The sequence below is a fragment of the Tamandua tetradactyla genome, chromosome 1 (genome assembly GCF_023851605.1).
Source record: "Tamandua tetradactyla isolate mTamTet1 chromosome 1, mTamTet1.pri, whole genome shotgun sequence".
Classification (NCBI taxonomy): Eukaryota; Metazoa; Chordata; class Mammalia; order Pilosa; family Myrmecophagidae; genus Tamandua; species Tamandua tetradactyla.
The window spans coordinates 95,927,893-95,950,855 of record NC_135327.1 but is presented as its reverse complement, the minus strand read 5'-3'; positions in this window follow the sequence as shown (position 1 = coordinate 95,950,855).

The following is a 22,963-nucleotide window of genomic DNA, read 5'->3' as shown; positions in this document are numbered from 1 at the left end:
CACTCAGGGCCTTCATGGAGAACCTATACACGGCACACCAGGGCTCCGCCCGTTCTGGGATCATTGGATGGGACTACGGGGATCCAGGACCCCGCGTGCCGCAAGCAGGCTGATCGGGACCCGGACGGCAGAGGAAAAGAGGGCCTTCTCTTTGCGGCCCCTACCCCACCCCAGCCCCTGGGCGGGCTGCGGTGGCGGTGGGTAGAGGCAGAGGATGCGCGCATGTTGTAGCTGCAGTTACGACCTCTTCCCACTAGATGTCTTCCCAGTTAATCGGAATCGAAGGGCACTGCCTCTGCTCATTGCGCTCAAGACTCGGTTACCCCGCCGGTTTTTGAAGTCTGGCATTCCGTTGTGAAAACAAACCTTTTCTTTCTTTCTTATGCCCCCATCCCCACCCTGCGCTCCAAATCCTGGCTCTGGAAATTCACCAGAATCAAACGTTGGCTCACTGCGGGCCCGCGTTGCGACAGGCTTACGCCATTGGAATCTTTTTATGACCTTTGATGTGTTTAAATAACATGGCAAAGCTGAGCACACACCTCGGATTAAACTTTAATCGGCTGCAGTCAAGGTCGTCCAGGTGGTAAACGCGTTTCCTCCGACATCTCCTGGCGGACACTGCGGGGTCTAAGGTCTGGGGGCGCAGCCCAGGGCCCCCACCGTGCCCTCTGGGCCTCTGCCTGGGTCTGGTCAGGGCCACTCCATTGCGCTCCAAAGAGGACTGAGGAAATGGGATTGGGGGTGGACACCCAGGGTGGGCTAATGACCCGAGCACACAGTTTTTATAGCTATGAGACAGAATAGTTAAAAATTCCAAGAGGCACTTCCAATTTCCCCTGACTCCAGAGAACTGTTGAAGTCCAAAGTCATATCCAGTGCCTCAATTATCTCCCCCAGTATGGCCCTGCACATCCAGAGAATGGGGAAGGAAGCAGGACATCATGCTACAGCCACGTTAGCTGATCGTTTTGAAGGTTGCCAAGTCCCTTAGGGGTAGTTGAGGATCTAGAACCCAGACTACAATGTCCCTTCCTCTGTGTCAGGCCACACAATGTTAGCCTGAATTTCAGCTGGGCTGAGTGGCCAAGGCTAAACATAACTTTCTGAAGCATTACATCCATCATGGGAAATTGTCTTGGGCGGTATTTAGGGAAAAAATCCAAGTTCAGGGCAGCATGCATAGCGAAGACTACTGCCGTGCTTTTAACAAAGGGTGTGAGAGCTTGCAGGACAGACAGGCTGTCAGTATTAATGGATTCCTTTCGGGAGAACTTGGGGTCATATGGTTGGGGTGTAAAGTCTTTTTGCGGTAAATTTTGTGTTATTTGCAGTGTGTACTGACTATATGTGTTAGCTATTGGGGTTACATGCTTCAAAAAGTGGGGTGCTCTATGTATCTGATGGTCAAACATCCCTCTGGGGAAATCCCTCCACACATCAAACCAGACTGGGTTTAAGGGGAGGCATTGAAATAGGGCACCTCAAGGCTCAGGCCTCAGTCAGACAGGCATCACCTCAGATTCTCATCCCCTGGAGAGGTTCTCAGGCCTCTCTCACTGGGCTCATCCCCTAATCTGGAAATAAACATGCCAGAGCAGGACATAAAGCCCCAGACATTCACAGCAGACTAGAGAGCTTCATTGTCTCAAAGTGAATTAAAGCCTGGTCTCCAATTCTCCCCCCACCCCCAGTCCCTTAGTGCCTGCAGGTTGAGGATAAGCACCCCCCCCACCTCCTCCAGATTAGAGATCCCCACAGCCCCTAGCCGAGATGAGAACAGTAAATTTCCTTTAAATATATATTTGGTTTGCTAATTATTGTCCCCAGGTGTTAAGAGGCTCCACACACTCGACTTGGGGTGTTGATCTCTTGAATTGGAGATAATAATATCAATGTCTAAAGGTAGTTTTTAAAGTGCTTCTTCATGGAGCCCTTCTTTTGAGTTGGTAATGGTTCTTGATCTGGGTGGCAGCTCTACGAGGTTATACATGCATAAAAATTGAGTGAGCTGGAGCTTAACTGTATATGCGTTGCTATATATGTTATATAGCAATAAAATTTTTAAAAAGTGCTTCCTCATAACCACCTGTGAAAGAGGTCACGAGGTTATTATAATCATCTCCATTTTACAGACAAGGCAACTAACACTTACAGGGAAACTGGAAAGCCCCAGGCCTCCATGGGAGTAAATAACCACACCAGGTTTCCTCCTCTCCTGTGGCCACTTCACAGATAATTCTTTCTTTTCCAGCAGATTTCTCAGGTACCAGGAAAACAGTTCCATCCAGAGATGCTCTACTCAGTGTGCCTGTGAGGTGGGAACAGGAAGACCTGTGCCTTCTACAAATTCTTTAGCCTTTGTGTAGAAAAAGGGTAGGGAATGGCCCGGTGCCCAGAGGCCCCGGGAGCCTGGGGGCTCCATCTGCGTCCTTGCCACCTCGCCCCGCAATGAGAAAAGCGGCCTCCGGGTTTCAGAACATACTTTCTCTTCCTTATTCCAGTCACCTCCGCCCACATGCACCCTGTCCCAGAGCCCGAGACCAGGAAGGCCCCTCCAGGCTGCGGTGCCCTCCCCCGCGCCCCCCAACCCCAACGTTGAGAACCCAACCTTTCTCAGACGTTAGGCAGGGTGAGGAGTGCTCTGAAATAACGGCGGCTGTCGTTATACGGCGGAGGACATAGAAGCGGTCGTTATTTATTCCAGGCACAGTCGCAAAAGGTTTCCAAAAATATTGAGCCGAGATATTTTATTGTCCAGTCTGTCTGCAGCCTGTAATTATGCATTCAAGATGTTTAATGTGCACAAATGCATTAGCCGCTTTCGCTGGTGAAAGCTCTATCTGGGGCGGAGGAGAGGCGAGTCTGGAGATAATTATGTCGTACAGTCGCGAAAACATTATTCTGCTCTTACTGTAAACGTCCCCGGCCACCTTCATGAGAAAGCAGAAAAACTCTGAGAGTGACTCCAAGTTTAAGCGGACAAACTGAGATTTCTTTTATTTTTTTTTCTCCCGGATTGTTCGAAGTTATTAGGTCGGCAGCTTCTGTGCCAGGTTCCGGGGCGCGCTGGAGAGAGGGCGCACCGCGAGGGGGGCAGCGGAACAGCCCGCGCGGGGGCCCGGCGCCCGCCGACTTTGGAGGCCAGGCCCGGCACGCGGGTCTGGGAACCGGGAGACTGCTGGGACCGGTGGGGAGAGCCCTCGTGGCTGCGGGTCGTCCCCACTTAGGGCAAGGTCCGACACTCCCAGTTGGGCTGTTTAGAGCTCTTTCGCCCCTTCCCCACAGACTGTGTCGCGCGCGCCAACCCGACTGCGAGGCTCCTGCGGGTTAAAACGCGACAGCGAAGCCCCAAGATTCTAGGCTCCTGGAGCAGAGTTCTTGCGGGGCCAGGATCTCGCGGGCGGAGACCTTGCTGGGGTGAGGTGCAGGCTCGGCTCTCGCAGGGCTGACCCGGGGTAAACTTGCTATTTCGGGTCCCGAGTGCTCCCGGGCCAGAAGGACAGCTGGGAAGGGGGCCCCCACCTCCGCCCCGGGCCTGCACGTCCGCGTCTGGGGCAGGCCCACGCTTCGCCCTGGCGGCCGAGGAGTGCTCCAAGGGCTCTCCGGGAGCCTTGTGAGGTCTTGTGCTGGCACCTTTGCCTCCCTCCCCCAGGACACACACGCTTCGGGGCTCTGCACGCCGGCAATGTCGCCACCGGGCGAGTGATCAGTGCAAGAAGAGCAGCCCCGGCCGGTGGCCGGTCCCCTGAGGGGCAAGGGTTCCCGTTTGCAAGCCGAGGTCCCCGGTCTTCCCAGATTTTAATTTCAGGACAAAACCATGGAGCCCTCCACGAGTATGCACAGCCAGGGCTGGGGCCAGAGCCAGACTGGGTGGGCCTCTGGCTAGGCGACCCCAGGGCGCGAGGCGCCTGAAGGGCGGCCATCCTCAGGCGGAGCGGGCGCTGGGGACTGTGCCCGCCGGAAGTCTTTTTTGCTGGAGGCGGATAGATTCCCCCACGGGAATCTTTGAAACCGAGCTCCACTTAGCGCAACCTTTCGCACAGGGCCTGCGTCCTCTCTTTTCTTAGAAAACAGTCGGATTTGAAGAGCTTTTTTTAGGCCGCTTATTAGAAACAAAACGAAACGAAAACATCGGGCTCTTGTTGCTTATTGTGGGACACGCAAAAAGAAAAAAAAAAATCTGCATGGGGGTCCAGGGTGCATTTTCCGAAGGCTTGGCTGCGCTGTGGAGGCGCCAGGGCATGGAGAATAAGCTCGCGTCGTGGAAGGATCTGAGGGGGGCGGGGTGGGAGGTGGAATGACAAAATCCCAGGGAGGGAAATGCTGACACGGAGAAGAAAAACAAAACCACCAGACGTGGTTTGTTCCTGATCTAAATCCTCATCCAAGAAAAATCCCTTTAGGTTACCGCTACTCAGGCTAGACTCTGCGGTCCTCAGATCCACCAATGGTGGGGGATGGGGGTCACTGAAATGTGCGCCACAAACGTTCTCCTTGAGAGTGCAGGTTTAGCTAAAGGAGATGAAAAAGGGCTAGCGGGGGACCTGGGGAGGAAGGGGAGCAGTCCCAGCTCCCAGGGAAACTTCATGCCCTCCCTTTGCCTTTTCATAATAAGGGTGCCTAGGCTGTCCCAGACCTGGAGGGAGGAACAGGTTAGCTACACAGCAGCCGGAAATTAAGAGATAGCAAGACCCTGATGGAGTTATGGAGTCGCAGACTAAAGCTTTCAGACCCCCTCCCATTGTTCTTCCCCACCTCCTGTGTCTCTTTCTCTCTCTCTCCTATCTCTACTCCCCCACCCCAGGAGATCAGGCCTCCAGGTGCAAGTGCTTTGTTCCCATGCCCTACCTAGGCAGGATGGAGAGACTGGTGCTGATTTTGGAGACCCCAGAGGTGGCCACAGCTCAAAGAAATTAGCTTTAACCACATTCAATGCCCCTCAGGCTTGTGGCCTGGTGAGCCTAAAATGCATGATCTTTTAATCAGGAGGTTCCTGGTTGCGGGAGATGCTTAGGAGTATTTTGCAAGTGGCAGGAGATGGGGGGAAAAGCCATTGTTTCTGTAGATTTCCTGGCCAGTTGGAAATCAGTACTTAACAGTGGAAGGAAAGCTTTGTTCTTGATTGCAACTTCTCTTTCTCTGTCATGCATAACTGTGTGACTGTGGTTTCTAAATTCCCTTGCAGCAATCCCATACTTGATCCTCCCAGTGGGGACTAAATCTGATCAGGGCCTCCTTATTCTCCTCCTCCTCTGTCCTCCCGGCACCCTCAAAAGACCCAAGGGGAGGCTGTTGCTGTTGGAAATGACTGTGCCTGGGACCCAGAATCTGGGAGGAGTGGTGAGTAGTTTCTATTCAAGGCTACTTGGGTCCTGGATTTGGGGAAAGTGGGCCTCCCTTGTAGCCATACCCAGCTGGGGGAAGGGATGAACAGGGTTTTGGAGAGTTCTCTGGAAAATGGGTGAGCAAGACCACCCGAAAGACCTGGATTTCTCAGCCCTCTTGGTCCCCTGAAGGAGGGACTCTCTGACTCCACTGCCATTTCCACTTTGCAGATTTGGTTTTCCTGCCCAGGAAAGGGGGCTTTGTTTAAATCTTTTCCTAGACGCTACATGCTCATTCCTCAGCTTTCTGTTTTCTATTAACCAAACAGAGACTTCATGTAAGATAATCTCAGTTTCTCCCTCCAACCTCTGAAACATGTAATTTGGGGGAGATACTGTATTTAAAAATGCCAGTCCCAGTAATGAGTCCAGGTTAGCAGTGTGAGCTCCCACCCTCCCCTTAATGAACAGTGCTGTCGAGAAATAATTTCACTTTGATCTAGTTTGTGACCTGATTTTTTGGCTTAAAGAAGACTGGGCAGCTAATTGGATTCTTCAGTTGCCTTTAATCTTCACCTCAACACTTGGAACTTGACCAAGCTGAATTAAAACAAGTCTGATAAACAAGATGTAGCTGGCTCCCGGGTTAACAGCAACAAGAAAATCTCCCCCACCACGGTGGGGTTTAATGATCACAGCGTGGTTGGCACCTCACAAAAAACATGAGGCTGTAGGCCCCTAGAACCTGTAGCATATAAGTCTTGAAAGTCTTCGGAGTCCTTTCGCCCCTCCTTCCCCCAACACCCTGGATGTGACTTAATTAGAAAGAAAAGGCCTGGTGGAGGGAAGTGGAGAAGAAAAACTTACAGTTGGTGAAAGAGGCAGGGTTGGGGGTTCATCTCAAAGGGAGGCAGGACGTCAAGGAGACTTTGTCCCTGGGAGAGGAAGCAGGCTGAGCCTTTGAGGGCTGGACAGTAAAGATTGCAATTCAAATTTCCAACTGTGCTGGAAGAGAGAGGGGGTGCAGGAGGGAAATAGGATATGAGGGGCAGGGTTATGCAGCCTGAGGGGCTGGGAATCACAAGCTTTATTTAATCTTTTCAGATGCCAGGGTTTTGTGTTCTGAAGGCAAAGCAGGAGCCTGCTGGGACTGCCCCCACTCTTAGCTGGGGGCCTAAGAAAGGGTTCTCTTGGGCTCTTCTCCTGATCTTCAATTTGCTCTTTGCTGAAGGAAGCTGGGAGAGTTCTTCCGAGGGAATGCTCCCTCCATGGCAGTGGGAGCTAGTTCAGGTCAGAGTTCCTCCGCTTCGGCACCCTTGGCATTTTGGACCAGATAATTCTTTGCTGTGTGGGGCTGTCCTGTGCATTGTTGGAGGTTTAGCAGCATCCTGACCTCTCCCCGCTGGATGCCAGGAATACCCACCACAGTTGTAGCAGCCTAAAATGTCTCCAGACATTTCCAAATGTCCCCTGGGGGGCAAAATTGCCTCCAGTTGGAAACCACTGGCTAGGTCTCTGCAAGCCAGAAAGTTCTGGGGGGGAGGGGGGGAAGTGGAGTGCTTTGCTTGAAGTGATCTCTGTAGGGTTTCAAAGAGCCAGGGAAGCAGGAGGGGAGACTTCCTCTCTTACTTTGGGCCTCCCCTGACTAGCATGAATATAAATGCCTTCTCAGGGCTATCTTGACCTTCCATTGCAACATCTCCATGAAGCTGTTGAATAAGCATTTATCTTCCAGGCTAAATATTCTAATCCTTTAGACTCGCTTAATCTAGGATTAAGCTTATTACTAACATTGTGTTAGTAATGTTTGTTTGTGTATAGGTGTGTGTGTGTGTGTGTGCATGTATGTGTCTAATATAAAAAGAAACCAGGCCTCACCTTTTCTTATAGCCTTGAGTACAAGAAAGCCCCCTTCCTTTGCAGGTCTGTTCTCCAAGTGAGAAATAGCTGGGTTTTTATGCAACTTGTGCTGTTGTAGCTGTCAGGAAGAGAGACTATTGCATACGTTGGGCTGAGAGTTAGTTTCTAGGCTACTGTTAGGCAGATTCTTATTCAATAAGTGACTCCATAGGTCTGCACCCATCTCTTTTCTCTAGCTCTGAGACGCAGATAGCCTGGCTCTGAGCAGACTCCACCCCGGGTTTGTGGAAACTGTAAGGTCCAGGAAAGTATGAGCTTGGCATAGCTTATTGAACACTTGGCACTGTTATAATGTTGATGGAAGATAATTTTTAAAATAATTAGAAATTTACCACAATCTAGCCATCTCAACTAATAAGACTGTTTCTTTTTTTTTTTTTTTTTCCAGTTTTCCTACCAGAATGTGCCCCATAAGCAAACAAAGGAAAGTTAAAATTCAGAGAAATTGGTTACTTCACTGGGACAGTTCTGCCAGCCTATCAATGTTAGTAATAAGCATGAGGTAAGTCTGGCAATCCTTTTATACACATATAAAATCACCACCAGTGTCCTTAGCCTCCCCCTCTCTCCTCTAGAATGGGTTATAACTGTTTGGGACTAGGTAGGCTCCTTTAAGAGTCTGGAGTTTCCAGATGCCATGACAGAATCACTGATTGAGTGCTTATGGAGTGCTAATCATTCTAAAAATATTCACACACTTAATTCATTTAACAACTCTAAAAAGAAGGAGCTATTATATTCATCATCCCCATCTCACAGATGGGGAGACAGAGGCACAGATTAAACAACTTGCTCAAATTATCCAGCTAGTGAAGGACAACACCAGAATTTGAACCCAGGCATCAGAGCCAGGATCTAAGCTCTCAAGCACTAAGTCCTGCTGCCTCTTGTTCATATGCTGAGTAAATTTGGTGGCCTGAAGGATAACTGCTGGGGAGGTGGGCAGCTCTAAAGGTTGTGCACAACATGAAGCCAGTGTTCTAGAAGCCGCATTCTGAGCTGAGGGCAGATTCCCAGTCAACAGTGTGTCTATGCATACTTTTCTGATAGTTGAAAGTAAGTTATGGGAAATGTAATACATATCTCTGGTATTTACTACTTCAGGAACACGGGAGATATAATGAAGGAGGGAAGTTGTAATTGTAGAAAAACATCAGTTCTAGTTACAGAAATCAGTGGCAGCCAGAGAAGTTCTCGCCAGGTTTCCGGCCCTGCTGGTGGCCCCTCCACCAGGCTCCATACAGGCAGGAACCCCCCAGGAGAGGAAAGGGGCCTGTTAGAGGAGTCATCAACCTGTCACCACGGCTAGGGTGAATATGGCCTCTGAGCTGGGGCGGGGAGGGGGTGGAAGTTTAGTCTTTAGCACCACCAGCTGCAAGGGTGAGAGGAGGGGGCTGTGGAAGGAGGCTGGAGGTGGAGCTGCCCTTCCCTATCTGCAGCTCAAAGCCTTGGAACAGACATTTATTGAGTCAGCAAGGCGCCGTGCTAGACACTGCTAGGCATTTAATATGAGCAAGCTGGTCCTTATTGTCAAGCAGCCTTAAGAGTCTATGAGTATGTGCATGTGTGAATTTGTGTGTGTGTAAGAGAGATGGGGTGACACAAGTACCTACATGATTGCAGTGAACACTGAGTTAAAAACTCAGGGGCCAAGCAGTAGGAACAGTGTGCTAAGAGGTGTGGGTGGAGAGATGGTCTGTCTGGGGATGAGGAGGGTGGGTGCAGCAAAGAGGCTGAGGTACTTATGTTGGGCCTAGAGGATGTTTCTGACTTGGGCAGGCAGAGAGAAGGGACTACTGTCTCAGGTGGACATTCAAGAAGGCTGTTGGGAACCAATAAGCACTAGTTCAGTTAGGCTAAAGCTGCAAAGAGGGAAAAGAAGGTATCGTCAGCACCTCATATGCTCCAGGTGCTGTGTTTTGCATGAATTATCTCAATCTGCACAACGTTCCTATGAGTTGCATACTATTGTTATTCCCATTTTACAGATGAGAAAAGTTAGGCAGAGGGTAAGTGATTTGTACAAGGTCCCACAGCTGGGTGCAGGTGAGAGAGGGGTATCGCTCAGCTTCTCTGAACTGGGTCCATATGTGGAGGCGCAGGGCCTTGGGCCATTTGCAGTTCAGTCCAGGTGAAGTGGAGACAAAGTGGAAAGTTTTTGTTTGTGGTTTTGCTTGTTTTTAAGAAGAATGGCATGCGAAAAAAAAGCGTACTGTTTTCAACATTTCTGCCTTCCCCTTTGCTACCATTACATGGTCCTGAAGATATTCCATAATGGTGATAAATTGAGACTTTTTCCGGGGCGGGTCAGATGCCTCCGTGGCTCCCGGTAGGTGACCCAGGGCGTGGAGGAGGGTGCAGAAGCCTTGGAGGAACCGGGAAGCGGGGGTGGGGGGTGGGGTGGGGGCGGGACAGACGGATGGACGCAGCCCGGCAAGGCGGGAAGAGCGGTAAGCGACCACGAGAGATCGAAGTTCCAAAGAGCCGGGGCTACAGAGCCGGCGGACAGCGGGTCGAGGCGCGACGAGGCTTCTTCCCGACGCGACCGCGTCCTCGCAGCTCGCTGGGGTCCCTGCGCTGGCGGAGTCGCATGCCGCCGCCCAGCCTCCTCCGCCCGGTTGGCGCAGGAATGGGGCAGGACCCGCCCCTCGCGGCGGCGGCGAAATCGAAATCCCGGCCGGACCCACCGTCTTTCGGTTCGGTGGGCGGGATGGAGGCTTTGCCACCTGGTTCCCGGCTCTGCCGCTTAACCAGCTGCTGACCTTGGGCAAACACAAGAAATTTCTGATTTGTAAAGAAAGGTTAATAATGACAGCAGTGATAATAGTCTACGTGCTGACTTACAGCATAGGCAGGATCCAATGAGATCAAGTATTCAATCAACACACACTTGATGCCCATATATGACAGGCGCTGTGGTAGGTGCTTGTCATTCAAAAGTATTTATTTTTAAGTATTTACTGTGCCTTTTTGGATAAATTTTATTGAAATGCGTCACACACAAAAAAAGTACATAAATCATTAAGTGTATGGATCAATAACATACCATAAGGTGAACATACCTGGGTAACCAGCAACAGATGAGGAAACAGAACATAATCAGCACCACACTACCCTGCCCCCCCCAACTGGAGCTGCTATCCTGACATCTACCATCAAGAATATTTATTTTCATTAAGTAAATAACTGATGCTGTGAAAGGGCATTGAACACCACTAATAGAGGGCTTCCACTGAGCTGGGATGGGATTTATTGGAGCTCTTGAAGTACTTGCTTCTCTTGGGTCTTTTCAGGGGACCGGAGATGTGGGTTCTCAAGTCCACCCTGTCATGGATGGGCATTTCCTGGGGCACCTCCCTGCGCCTCTCCTGTAAAATGAGGGGCTTGGCCTTCATCCTAGGGATTCTTCTTTCTGTGACTAATGATGATGTGGCTTGGGTGTGTCTCAGAAATAATCAGACTTGATTTAGAGTGTTGCTTGTCACATTGTTTATTATTAATGCAAATATTATTAATACAGTCATAATAATAGCTCATGCTTGAAAATGAATGTCTCTGCACACCTACTGGAATAAATAGGGGACCTGAGACTCATAATAAAACCCCAAGAAGTTTTACTGCTGTAAGTAACAACTAGAAAGCTCTCCTAGGTCAACTTTACAAAAGGGTGTCTCTGTTTGTGCTAGCAGAAGCTTCCTATCTAACAGTCTCCTAACACTCCACTGGGTGGTAGATTGGAAAGGTCTGTCCTCAAGATTAAAATGTGCTACCATGAATTCCAAACAGAAATTGTACATAATAGGAGGTATTGATGTCTAAAGTTTCCCTCCTTATGAATTCATCCCCTTTTAGACAGGGTGATGGATAAAGGTCCTGCTTCCCTTCCTGGACTACTGTGGTGGGGTGTTCCAGGAGAATCCCCAGGGCAAACTCTTTAGAGATTCCAGATCCTAATTCCACTAGAGATGAGTTGTTCAGGCCATAGGTTCGTTCCCAAGAGGGTTAGATGTTCTCAGAGCCAGAGTGGCAGGAGGTTAAGGAGAAAATGATGGGGTAATGATTCTTTACATGTGTGTAAGGATTTGCATTTGGCAAAAGCATGGACCATTTCCCCATATGTTAGTGGGGTTAGAATGAACACTTCCCCAGGTTTTGTCTTGCTTGCCTTTGTGAGGATGGAAGGGAACAGAACACAAACATGCTTTGTAAATTTTGAAGTGCAAGATGCCTCTGGTTTGGGCTCTAGCACACAGACCTAGATTTGAATTCCCTTTCTGCCACCTACTTGTTCTGTGAACCTTGGGCAAGTCTGTTCACATTTCTAAATCTTAGTTTCCTCTACTTAAAAATGGTTATAATTATGTCATCTAGTTAGGCTGTTGTGATTTTTAAATTCTATGATCCATATAAAGCACATAGCCCAGTGCCTGGAATGTAGTACATGCAATAATATTTAGCTTTTATTACATATTATCAGTATTGTTATATAACGTGATCTGTATAGATGAGCAGGAAAAATCATTCTGATTTTATAGGTAAGAAAACAAAATTATTCAACTACTGACACATGCTACATCATGGATGACCCTTGAAAACATCATGCTAAGTAAAAGAAGTCAGAAACAAGAGACCATCTATTGCATGATTATGTATATGAAATGTTCAAAAAAGGCAAAATTACACAGAAAGTAGATTAGTGATTGCGTAAAGCTGAGGGTGGGAAATGAGGATTAACTATAAATGGGCATAAGTGATCTTACTGGGGGATGAAAATATTCTAAAACTAACTTATCTGGATGGTTACTCCGCTTGGTAAAGATGCTAAAAATCATTGAACTGCATGCCTGAAATGGGTGGATTTTGCAATATTAAGTATTAAAAATGCTTAATAATTAAATATAAAGTATTTGAAATGCTTAATAATATGTTTTTTTTTTTCACTTTTTTTTAATAATATGTTTTTTAAAAAAACTCCAGAAAGTATTATAGGAGAAGAGAGAGCCCAGAACCCAGGCTTGCCAGAATTTTTTTTTTTTAATGTTTTTATTGAAATACCTTCACATACATAGAGTCCATCCAAAGTATATAATCAATGGCTCATGATATCATCACATAGGTGTATATTCATCATCATGATCATTTTTAGAACATTTGCCTCACTCCTGAAAAAGAAGTAAAAAGAAAAAAGGAAAAACTCATGCATCCATACCCTTTACCCCTCTCTCTCATTGACCATTAGTATTGCGATCTACACAGTTTTCTCCCCTTTATCCCCACCTATTCTTAATTTATTTATTTTGTCCTTTTTTTTTTTAAACTCATCTCTCCATACCCTGGATAAAGGGAGCACCAGACACAAGGTTTTTACAATCACACAGTCATATTGTAAAAGCTATATAGTTATACAATCATCTTCAAGAATCAAGGCTACTGGAACACAGTTCAACAGTTTCAGGTACTTCCCTCCAGCCTCTCCAATACACCACAATGTGTACTTTACACTATGTACAATCATTGCTTCCTGCAAGGTAGGAGGAAGAAGACGAACAGCAGGGGAGGAGCTACCACTAGAATCTCCTTTAAAAAAGGGGATGGAACTAAAACAATTTAGAGGATGGCAAGGGGGCAGTGAATGTCTTAAGGAGGGGAAAATGGTTGCATAAATGTTCTCGGAGTGTAAAAGAGCAAATAATAGTTGTGGCTAACTTTTATTGAACTCTTACTATGTGCCAGGAACTGTTCTAAAAGCTTTAAATGCATTAAATCATTTAAACTGCATAACCTGTTGTAAAATGAGTAGTGTTATTATCTCAGGGTCAGAGATGAGGAACTCAAAGGACAGGGAAGTTAAATAACTCCACCAAAGTCATAAATGAATACAAGGCAGAGTCAGGGTTTAAACACAGGTAGTTTGTTCCAGAGTACCTGTATTTTACCAGGCTGGTAAAGGAGAAGATCTCAGGGGTCTGGACAAAATCCCTAGTTATGTGTGTGGCTGTGTATCTGGAATATTTTAAGGTTTTGCTTAAGAAAATAAGAGGCTGCTTTATTTGTAAATAAGCACCACACCAGACGTCTTGTTGGAGATGGGGGTGGGGTGGATTTTCTTGGCTTATTGCAACAGGGTGCCACTTTTCTATATGAAAGTCTTAAAATGCCAGATAGCCCTTATAATTTCTGCATGTTTGAAGTGGATCCATGCTCAGTTCCCATAGAAAGAACTGAGCTCAAGCTTGTGGGACAATATTCAGATTGATTTAAACAATCCCCCAGAATCACAACCCATGTCCTAAGTCACACTTCTCTCCCCCAGCTTCATTCACAGTGCCCCTTCCTGGGTCAAGAGTTCCCTTACACTCACATTCCTGTCCTTGGAAATCCCGTTCATCTTTCCAATGCTATTTCCTCCACGAAGCATGAAAGCTTTCTCGATAGAATAGGAATAGAAACTATGTTTTAAAGATCCCTTCTTTTGGCTTGCTGCATTGAAAGAGAATGTGTGCTGCTAGAGGACAAAACAGGCCATATCTACACAGATCTTAAGAAGGAATGGGTTAACAACTGTAATGATTTCAAGGACCGAATAACACTGTACCAAATATTTTCATTTAAATTGTACAAATGGATTAAGTGGAAGTAATATTCTCACTTCTGTCATTCTTTTGGTTTAAAGGATTTAAAAGCCATTTGCATGTATAGCATAACAATTTATAAGTTAAAATTAACAGAAGAATGCAGGTTCTTGGATTTGTGCAGGGAGGAGAAGTTGAGGGGAAATTAGCAGTATTGGAAAGATCAGAGAGAAGTGGACAACTGATAATAATCTGGCGTCTCAGGATGGATAAGGAGTATGATTAAAAAACTGTGTGTAAAATTTTTAAAAATGAGTGCATGCTCATTTAAAAAGAAATCAAACTTTGAGGAAATATATAGTGTGGTATGTTAATGCCTCACATACTCCCCTCCCACTAACACCACAAAAATAAACACAATAAAAGATGGATGTGCATATAAAATACAAATATGTAATCACCCATGAAATAGAGGAACAAATCACATCCGATTGAGTTGCAGACATTAGTGTACAATTTCCTTCTTCATTTTTGCCAACGTGTAATCATAAATACCATTCTTTTTGCAGCTCACTTCTTCCCCATCATTTAATGTAAGTTTAGATAGACCTGTTTGCTTTGAACACACAGATCTCCTTAGCACATAGAGTATTTCGTTATATGGTCTTCATTTATTTAACCATTATTTCATTTATTTATTGAATGACTGGTTATTTACACTTTTTTTTATTATCACTGAAATGATGGAGTAAATATTCTTGAATGCACCGTGTAGGATAAATTTCCAAAAGTGAGATAGTGGGGCCAACTTAATAATAACAGCATAAATTCAAAGATGTCAAAATTTTCTCCAAAGACGTTTAACCTGTTTTTAATTTTTAAGCATGTGACCAGCACTGTGAAGGTGACAGCGTCTTCACACACTGCAGCCCGCCTTCAAAGTTCTTTTGAACAAACTGTGAATCAGATTGAAAATAGACTTCTTTGAACTTGACAGAGCTTCATCGCCATGGAGCGGTGGATAAGGGGATCTTGAACCAACGCCATGTCAGGGAGCACTGCTCTATGTCCGAGGGGAAAGGACACCTGGGGTCTGGGGTGTCTGCAGGGCTCCCCGAGACGCAGAGGGGCTGTACCGTCTTTCGGTGCTCGCAGGTGGAGAAGGAGAATCCATTTTCAAGCCCGGGCAGGAATGGGCTCCGAAACTAGCCCACTGCCCCTAAAGGATCGAAGTTCCTTCCAACACGTAGGAATCCTTGCGTTTGGGGGTCTCACTTGCTGCCTCGCGGGCCGGGGCCCATCCACCCGGCGGCGAATTCCTGTCGCAGCCTCCCTGCGCCAGGCCCGCCAGCCTCCAGGCAGCCTGCACAGGTAGGTTTCGCCGCCCGCGCGGACGTGCACGCAGCCCGAGCTGCCAGGTCGCAGACGCTGTCACTTCGCACCTGCCGGCGGCACCGGCCGCAAGGTTACCAAGGGCAGAACCCGCGTCGGTGACCTCCCAGCGTGCGCACTCCGGTTCTCCGTTGGCGTCCCCAGATCTCCCCTCACACACCGCGCGCGGGGACCGCAGAGGGGTGGGAGGTGGAGTGGAGGGGGGGGTCCCTCCCACTATCTTGGAGAGTCTCCAAGAGTTTGTCGGGAGCTGGGAGGCCGCTGGACACACGCCGGATTCATGCGGACCCTGAGGGTACGGTTCCTGTCTGCTGCGTATTCTTCTCCTACCCCTGACGGGCAGGCCCACCTGTGGATGAAGGAGACTAGGCGCAGACTTGACCTCAGGTGCGCTGAGAAGCTGAGGCTGGGCTGGGAGCCGCTGGACCGCGGAGCTCAGTCCAACCAGTTGCAGCCCTGGTCAGGATGCCGTGACCTTCGCGCGAGAGGCGTTGCCTCCCCTTCCCCCCAGCTGGTGGGGCTCTTCCTCGGGGTCACTGAACTGCAGATATCTCCAACCAACCTAGGAGGCTACTTGTGGCAGATGGTCAGTGTTTGGCCCATACAGAATTATATAACAATTCAAATTTGCCAACATGTAAAAATATTTGAAAATGAAGGCTCTGGCAACACTATCAGCTGGAATTGAAGCTCTGCTACCCCAGTCTTCTCAATTTTCTATTGTGTGTAACACCAAGGTCCAGCCTGCTCCTGTAGGTATTGGCATGTGCCCCCTCCTGGAGTCACAGAATGCCACGATGGGGGAGGGGGACACCCTGAAATATCAATTCCTTTAGCTTTCCCTGGTATTTGATATGTGAATTGATCAAGGTCACCCAGTGTGCGACTGAGTTGGGATTGGTACCCTATTCATTGGCAAGGGCCCAGAAGAATGAAGTGACTTGTCCAAGGTCATCCAGCCAAATGGTGCCAGGGGCAGACACAGAGCTTCCTTTCCTGACCATGGTTTGGTCTCTTGTCCGGCAGCCTCAATAAAACACACCCATGGGCCAGAGATGTTGCACATGACTCTGCCCTGGGCTCTTGGGCTTTGCCCCAGCACCTAGTCATTGGAGGGACAATCAAGCTTCTGTTGCCTCCAACTACATCTGTAGAATGGCTGGAATCCATGAGGACTGGCTTGTGTCTTGCTTTCAGATGCTGGGTTCTTATCTAAGAAACTGCATAAAGCTATGGGCAGCTATTTCTCACCCTCACGAACAGTCTGAAGATAGGCTTGTCCAGTACTATAGCAATATATTTGAGAATGCTAATCTAAGCCCATTGGAAATAAGTGCATCTAGGCATAGGGAGAATTTTCTCAAACCTTCAAACTTGCCAATTAAAGGGTAGATGGAGACAGGAAAAAATAACAGCCATGTCGTGTGGCCAGCTCTGTCATGATTCTGAGCCCTGACTCCTGTTTTTCACTGTAGAGGCAGAGAGAACTGACTAGATTGGCAGAGGGGCCACAGTGGCAGAGACACACTATCATAACCCCAGTACAGGCAAACACAGAGGGTGGAAAATAAGTTGTTGGAGATAATAACTCATGTGGGAAAGGAGAAGTACTTCTGAAATAGATTCTCAGTTTATGTATAAGCATTTCCCACCTAAGACAAAAGTGTGTAAAACAGGCCTGAAGTTTCTTCGTCAAGGAAATAAAAGTTTGAAGCATTTATGTTAAAATTAGCATAAGCAATATCTATCTGTGACTGGAGTAACTCTTCAGACATATTTCCCTCCTCACCCCCACAAGGATGTTAATAGCTTATAGCTACATTTTCTGTGCAAGAGGCTCCGCTTGGATCTGAAATCAAGAAGGACTAACAATACCCACTCTAAATGAAATTACCACCCAGTTTTAATAAGGTCCGAGATGTTTAACAGCTTACTTAAAGTCTCATGGCAAATTGGGAGTAGAAAAAGAGTTGGCTGTTTTCCTCCACCGGTCTCCTGAGAAAGGCTTGTTCGTTTTCATTCTCTCTCCAGAGAAACTTCTCATTTGTCCTCTTCACAATCCATCCCCAATCTCTCACTTAGGTGTTATCACTGTGCAGGTAAAATTATTTTTAAAGTGTGGCATATCCTGCCTATAAAAGTAATAGGGTGACTGGTTATGCTCTAGCAATATTTTCTTTGGTTTGGCTGCCTGCTTGAAAAAGGTTTACTGTCATCTAGAGTTCTATGGAGATGTTGTATAACTTGTCAGTGGAATATATTACACAGTGCACATGTGCACACACACACACCACACTCACACACATACCATTTTACCACAACTTAAAGGACTGGGAAATTTACATTTTCTTACAGGGTTTGTGCTTTCTCTTTTTAAAATGCAATTTTATTGACACATTTGTTCTGTATGTATACTATATAATCACCTAAAGAGTACAATCAGTGGTTCACAGTATCATTCTCTCTCTTTTAAATTTGGAAAATATGGCTTCCTGATACCCTATTTTTTGGGTAAGGGCTTGGGTTCTTCTGTCTTTGTTCTCTTTACCTCTTTGTTCACAAGGCAAGTACAGCACAGGCATATGATGTTCTCATTAGTGTTGGAGGTTCAGGTCCCATAGGCCAAGAACTTTGTCTCAGACATTGTGCCAGTGAGGAATAGCTCTAGCTTCCAGTTTCAGAAAACCTAAAATAGCCATGACTTAAACATGATAGATGTTTACAGCTTTCTCACCCATAGGGGCTCCAGGGTTATCATGATTCCGCTCCACGAAGTCCAAGGCTTCTTCCCCTTGTTCTCTGCTATATAGAGGTACAGGATGTTGGTAGACAAGCTCCAGGCAGCAGCCCAGAGGAAAAGATAAGGAAGACCATGCAAAGGGCTTATATGTTACTGTCTCTTAAGGAAGAAGCCTGCAAGCTAACACATGACATAAGTGAGTCAGAATTTAATCACATGGCTGCAACTGGTTGCAAGGGAGGCAGGGGACTGCAGTCTTTAGACTTGGAAGCCATGTGCCCAGCTGAAGACTGAGGGTTCTTTTACCATGAGAGAGGGGGAGAACAGACGCTGGACGACATTTAGCTGTCTCTGCCACCGTTAATTTTATAACCAAGTGACTAACACAGTGTAGGTCACACAGTAGGACCTCAGTAAATGCTATTTAGATTAAATTAATCTGTAACGTATTTGAGGACTTCTGGGACCTTTACCAGGAAGATTGATAACACTGGAACTCTCTGCTGAGCTCAGGGACCAGAAGCTGGTAGTACAAATTGGTAAGAGGGTCAAATAGTTTTGCTTCCCCAATTTGCTATACCTTTTTTTTTTCTCAGCCACTGAAATTTTATTTTGTCTCTTTTCTCTCTTCCCCTTTTTGGTCAAGAAGGCTCTCTCACCCATGATGCTGGGTCCTGTCTCATCCCAGGAGTCCTGTCCACGTTGCCAGGGAGATTCACTTCCCCGGGAATCGTGTCCCATGTAGGGGGGAGGGTAATGAGTTCACCTGCCAAGTTGGCTTCCAGGGAGAGGCCACCTTGAGTCAGTCACTTTTAATATTTCCCTTTTGTTCCCATGGATAACTTCAGGGAACGTTCTGGCTTTTCTTTTTTGGGTATTGCTGTATTATGGGTTCTTGGGGGTACTCCTAAAATCTTTGTTTTGGCTTACTCTTTGAGGAGAAAACTTAGTTTAATGCCATAGAAAGGGGAGAAAATTGAAATAAACCACTTTTCAAAAATAATCGTGATGTTCATTTTAACAGTTGTTGGAAAGTCTATAATAATATCAACCAGTTTGTCAAGACTCATGGTCCAGGCCTGATCTGATGCGTAAACAGCCCACTCATCAGAGCCCAGTCTTACTTACTCTTGTCTGATGACCGCGTTCTTCTAGCGTGTTTGTCTGTTTTTAGCACAAGGACTTCAGATAAATACTCGAGACTTGGTTAAGAGCTCAAGGATGATTTAGTACAAGCTGGAAAGTGGGGCCAAGTAGTTTTGCTTCCCCAATTTGCTATACCTTTAAATCAGCTTTCTCAAGAAAGGATTTCCTTTGTAATGTATTCCTTCCATTTCCCAAATGTCCATTGAAAACAATGCAATTTCTTATACCTCCCACAGATAACAAAGAAAGTTCCACCCCACCAAACTTTATCTCTTGCCTCAAAATAGAAAAGAGACCAGTAGGATTAGTTCTCTTCAATGATTTACAGTATTTATCGCATTACAGTAGTGACATTAATATAAAGTCCTGGGCAGGGTGGTCCTTGGGTGAAATTATGAAGAAAGTAAGCTGTCTTGGAAGTTCTCTCATCTCTTTCCCTTGCTTTCCTCATTTCCTCCATCCTGCCTCCATATCTGTTCCCCAGTTCTCCTTTCACCTATTCCCCTAAAGACTAGAAATGTATTAATGGCTGTCTAAGGCCTGAGCAGGTTATGGCTCAAAATGTAATTCCTTCCAGAGGATATACTCTTTAATAAGTAGAAGAAAACATCCAAAGATTAAAAGCTACAACAGTAGGGGTGCAAGTGTAGTTCAGTGGTAGAATTCTCACCTGCCATGTGGGAGACCTGGGTTGGCAGTCCATGCACTTCCAAAAAATCAAAAAATGGTGTTGCAATAATGGGATAACCACATGGAAAAACAGTAAAATGTGACCCTCACCATACAACACATAAAAGAAAAAAAGCTACAACAGTGTAAAATTACAGGCAATATGGCTCTATTTGGGCCAATAATTATGCAAAGAAGGCAAGGCACCTCTTATTCACCCCCTGGCATATCTGCTCCAGGTTTGAGGTTCTTGCTTCATCCATCTTCCTTTCATTCCATGGACAGAATTCTCTTTGGCTCATACCTAGGGTAGTAACACTAATTGTTATATTTATTGAGTCTTACTATGCTCCGGGTTCATGTCTAAGTTCTTTATATGTACTGACTCATCTTATCCTCATATGGCTCCATTTTACAAATGAGGAAATTGAGCCCTTCAAGAGGTATAGTGAGTGGCAGAGCTGGAATTAGAACCTAAGCAGTCCAACGCTATCTGTGCACCTAACCATTATGCTAAATTGCCGCTACAACTAAGAGGGCAACAGTTGCACACTATTAGTTATTTATGGATCATCTGTCTGTGCTTTTTGTCTACTATAAAGAGAAACTTTCATTATCACATTAGACATGTCTTGATATTCTTTTTACTATCCCAGGTCCCAGTGAACAGAGTTGCAGAAAGGACACAGAATGCATTTGATGCCATCTATGACAGCACTGCAAAGATGCTAGTAGATAGTTCTTTATTTCAATTTTACATTTACCATCTCCATATTTGTTGAACTTCAACAAATGCATGAATGCACTCTAGTTTTGCTATATCACTCTTTAATTCTGGGCAAATATTACCAGCATGTAGGGAGAAAGGACTCAAACATATTTTGTCCCTGGGCAACATTCACGGTCACTTCCACTTCACTGCTGCTGGTTCTCAGTCATCAAGAGTATAACGGTGAGGAGGGAGAATCCCAGACATGACGGGGCAAAGCTGGGGCCCTGCCAAAGTGGCAGAGGGGTCAAGAAGGAAAATACATTCATTAAGCACCTACTGTAGGCCAAACATTGTGGTAGGCCCTTTTTATTTGGCATCTCATTTAATCTTCAGAACAGTATTGACAGCTTATACTATCCCCCTAACAGCTGCAGGGCCTACGGCATGGCTCTGTCCAAGGTCACTGGTCTGTAGTGTCAGGGCTCAGGTTCACATCCAGTTCTGTCTGGCTCCCAAAAAAGCGCCCTTGCCATGTCACCAATTGTCTTTGAAGACATAAGAAATCTTGGCTGGGTAGGTTAGAAAGCACTCCTCCACCTTCAATATCAGTACAAGACCATCTTCCATCTTCCCAAAGGTCCCTGGGAGCTGTGTCTCTCCCCTCCTGCATTCAAAATCCAGATCAGCTCTGCTGCTTCTCTCCTGCTGGGTCCGAAGATCTTAGAATCCACATCCATAGGGCAAGTGGATTTATGGCTACTGGAATTAAAATTTGGTATTTACAAGCATGGATTTTCCAGTTATATAGTCCTGGCTCTCCCATTTACTTTCTGTGTGCCCTTAGGTCAGTTACATAACCTCATTAAGCCTTGGTTTTCTCGTCTGTAAAATGGAGAGGCCCAGACCTCCCTCTGAAGATAATTGTGAGACTTAAATGAGAAAGTGTGCGAAACGCACTTTGTTCAGAACCTGAGCACAAGCATAGTGAGCCTTTTCTTTTCTTCCTGCTTTTTTTGTTCCTTTGCCTAACTGGGAAAAGATGAGGGTTGTGATAGATGGAAGATCCCAGTAATAGGAAAGTTGGTTTTTTGGAGTTAATTTGGCTCTTCAGTTGTGGAATGATCGTATTTAGGATTAAAATGAGGATTTGACTGTTCCTGCTTGTGAAAGTGCTTGGCCCACTCCCCCAGGATCTCAGCCAGAGCAGAGTTAAATCCTGGATCTGGGTTACTATGGCCCTTTCCATGCCTATTTTTAAAACACTGACCTTTCTTTCCTCTTCTAATTCTTTCCAAGAACAGTAAGGCAGACTAGGGAATAATTCCAAAGTTGACAGATTGCCAATTCTGGAAATTATGAAACAACTTCAAGTCCATTATTTTAATAAAACTTGCACCAACAGCACATTATGTTATGTATACTTGTAAATTGTTGGTAGCATTTCACATCTGTCTTTCTTTCCTTAGTGTGTCTGTCAAGGACTATGAGTAATTCATTCATTCTGTAGAACTGTGTACAAAATTCATACTGTTGCCCCATGCAGAATCTGAGACTTTGATCTTTGTCTTGGTTCTATGGCCTTAATCAAGTCCTCTGACCTCTCTAAATCTTTGATTCCTCATCTGGAAACAGAAAAGAATAATTCCTGCCCCTTTTACCTCATTAGGGGCCTTAGGAGGAGAACAAAATATTAGATAGGGAAGTGCTTTGGAAAAGCCTAAACTACTAGATGGATGTTGAGGATTGATATGACACATGAATATGTGTCTGAAGTGAAAATGAAGGAAAACTAGGAAACAAAGAGAAAGAAGGAGAAAAGGAGTAACTGTTCTTTGTTCGGCCATTCATTAGCTGAGTGATCTTGGGGAGGCATCTCCTCTCTCCAGGCCTTATCTTCTTCCTCAGTATAAAATGAGGATTATAATAATAGCTGTTCTTTCTATTTCACAGGATTGTTATATCAAATGGGAAAGTGAGTGTGAAGATGTTACCTAAATATGAAAAGACTATCCAACTATTAGTTATTATCACTACAAGTGGTAATGCTTCGTCAATTCTAGTAATATTTTTCCAGGCTTAAACTAGCTTAGCCACTATTGGAAATGAAACCAATCCTTTGAAATTGCATGGCATTGCCTGTTAGCTTCCACAGGCAGGGGTTGAGCCTAGCAACTGGGAGCCTGACCTCTGGCAGCAAACTACTGGAATTAAAATCTCAGCTCTGCCACTAATAGCCCTCTGACTTAGTTTCTCCATCTGTAGAATGGGGATGAGGATGATGATAATTGTAGTTACATACCTCATGAACTTGTGAAGATTAAGTGACATGTGCAAAATGTATCCAGTAAACAGCACATATTTATACATATCTTCATTCTTAGGTATTAAGTGGTACCTTGGCCCCATGTTGAAGTTTCATAACTTTTGCTATAACTTTTATTAAATAGCATCCCACATATGCTGATAATAAGAAAATCTGACAAAA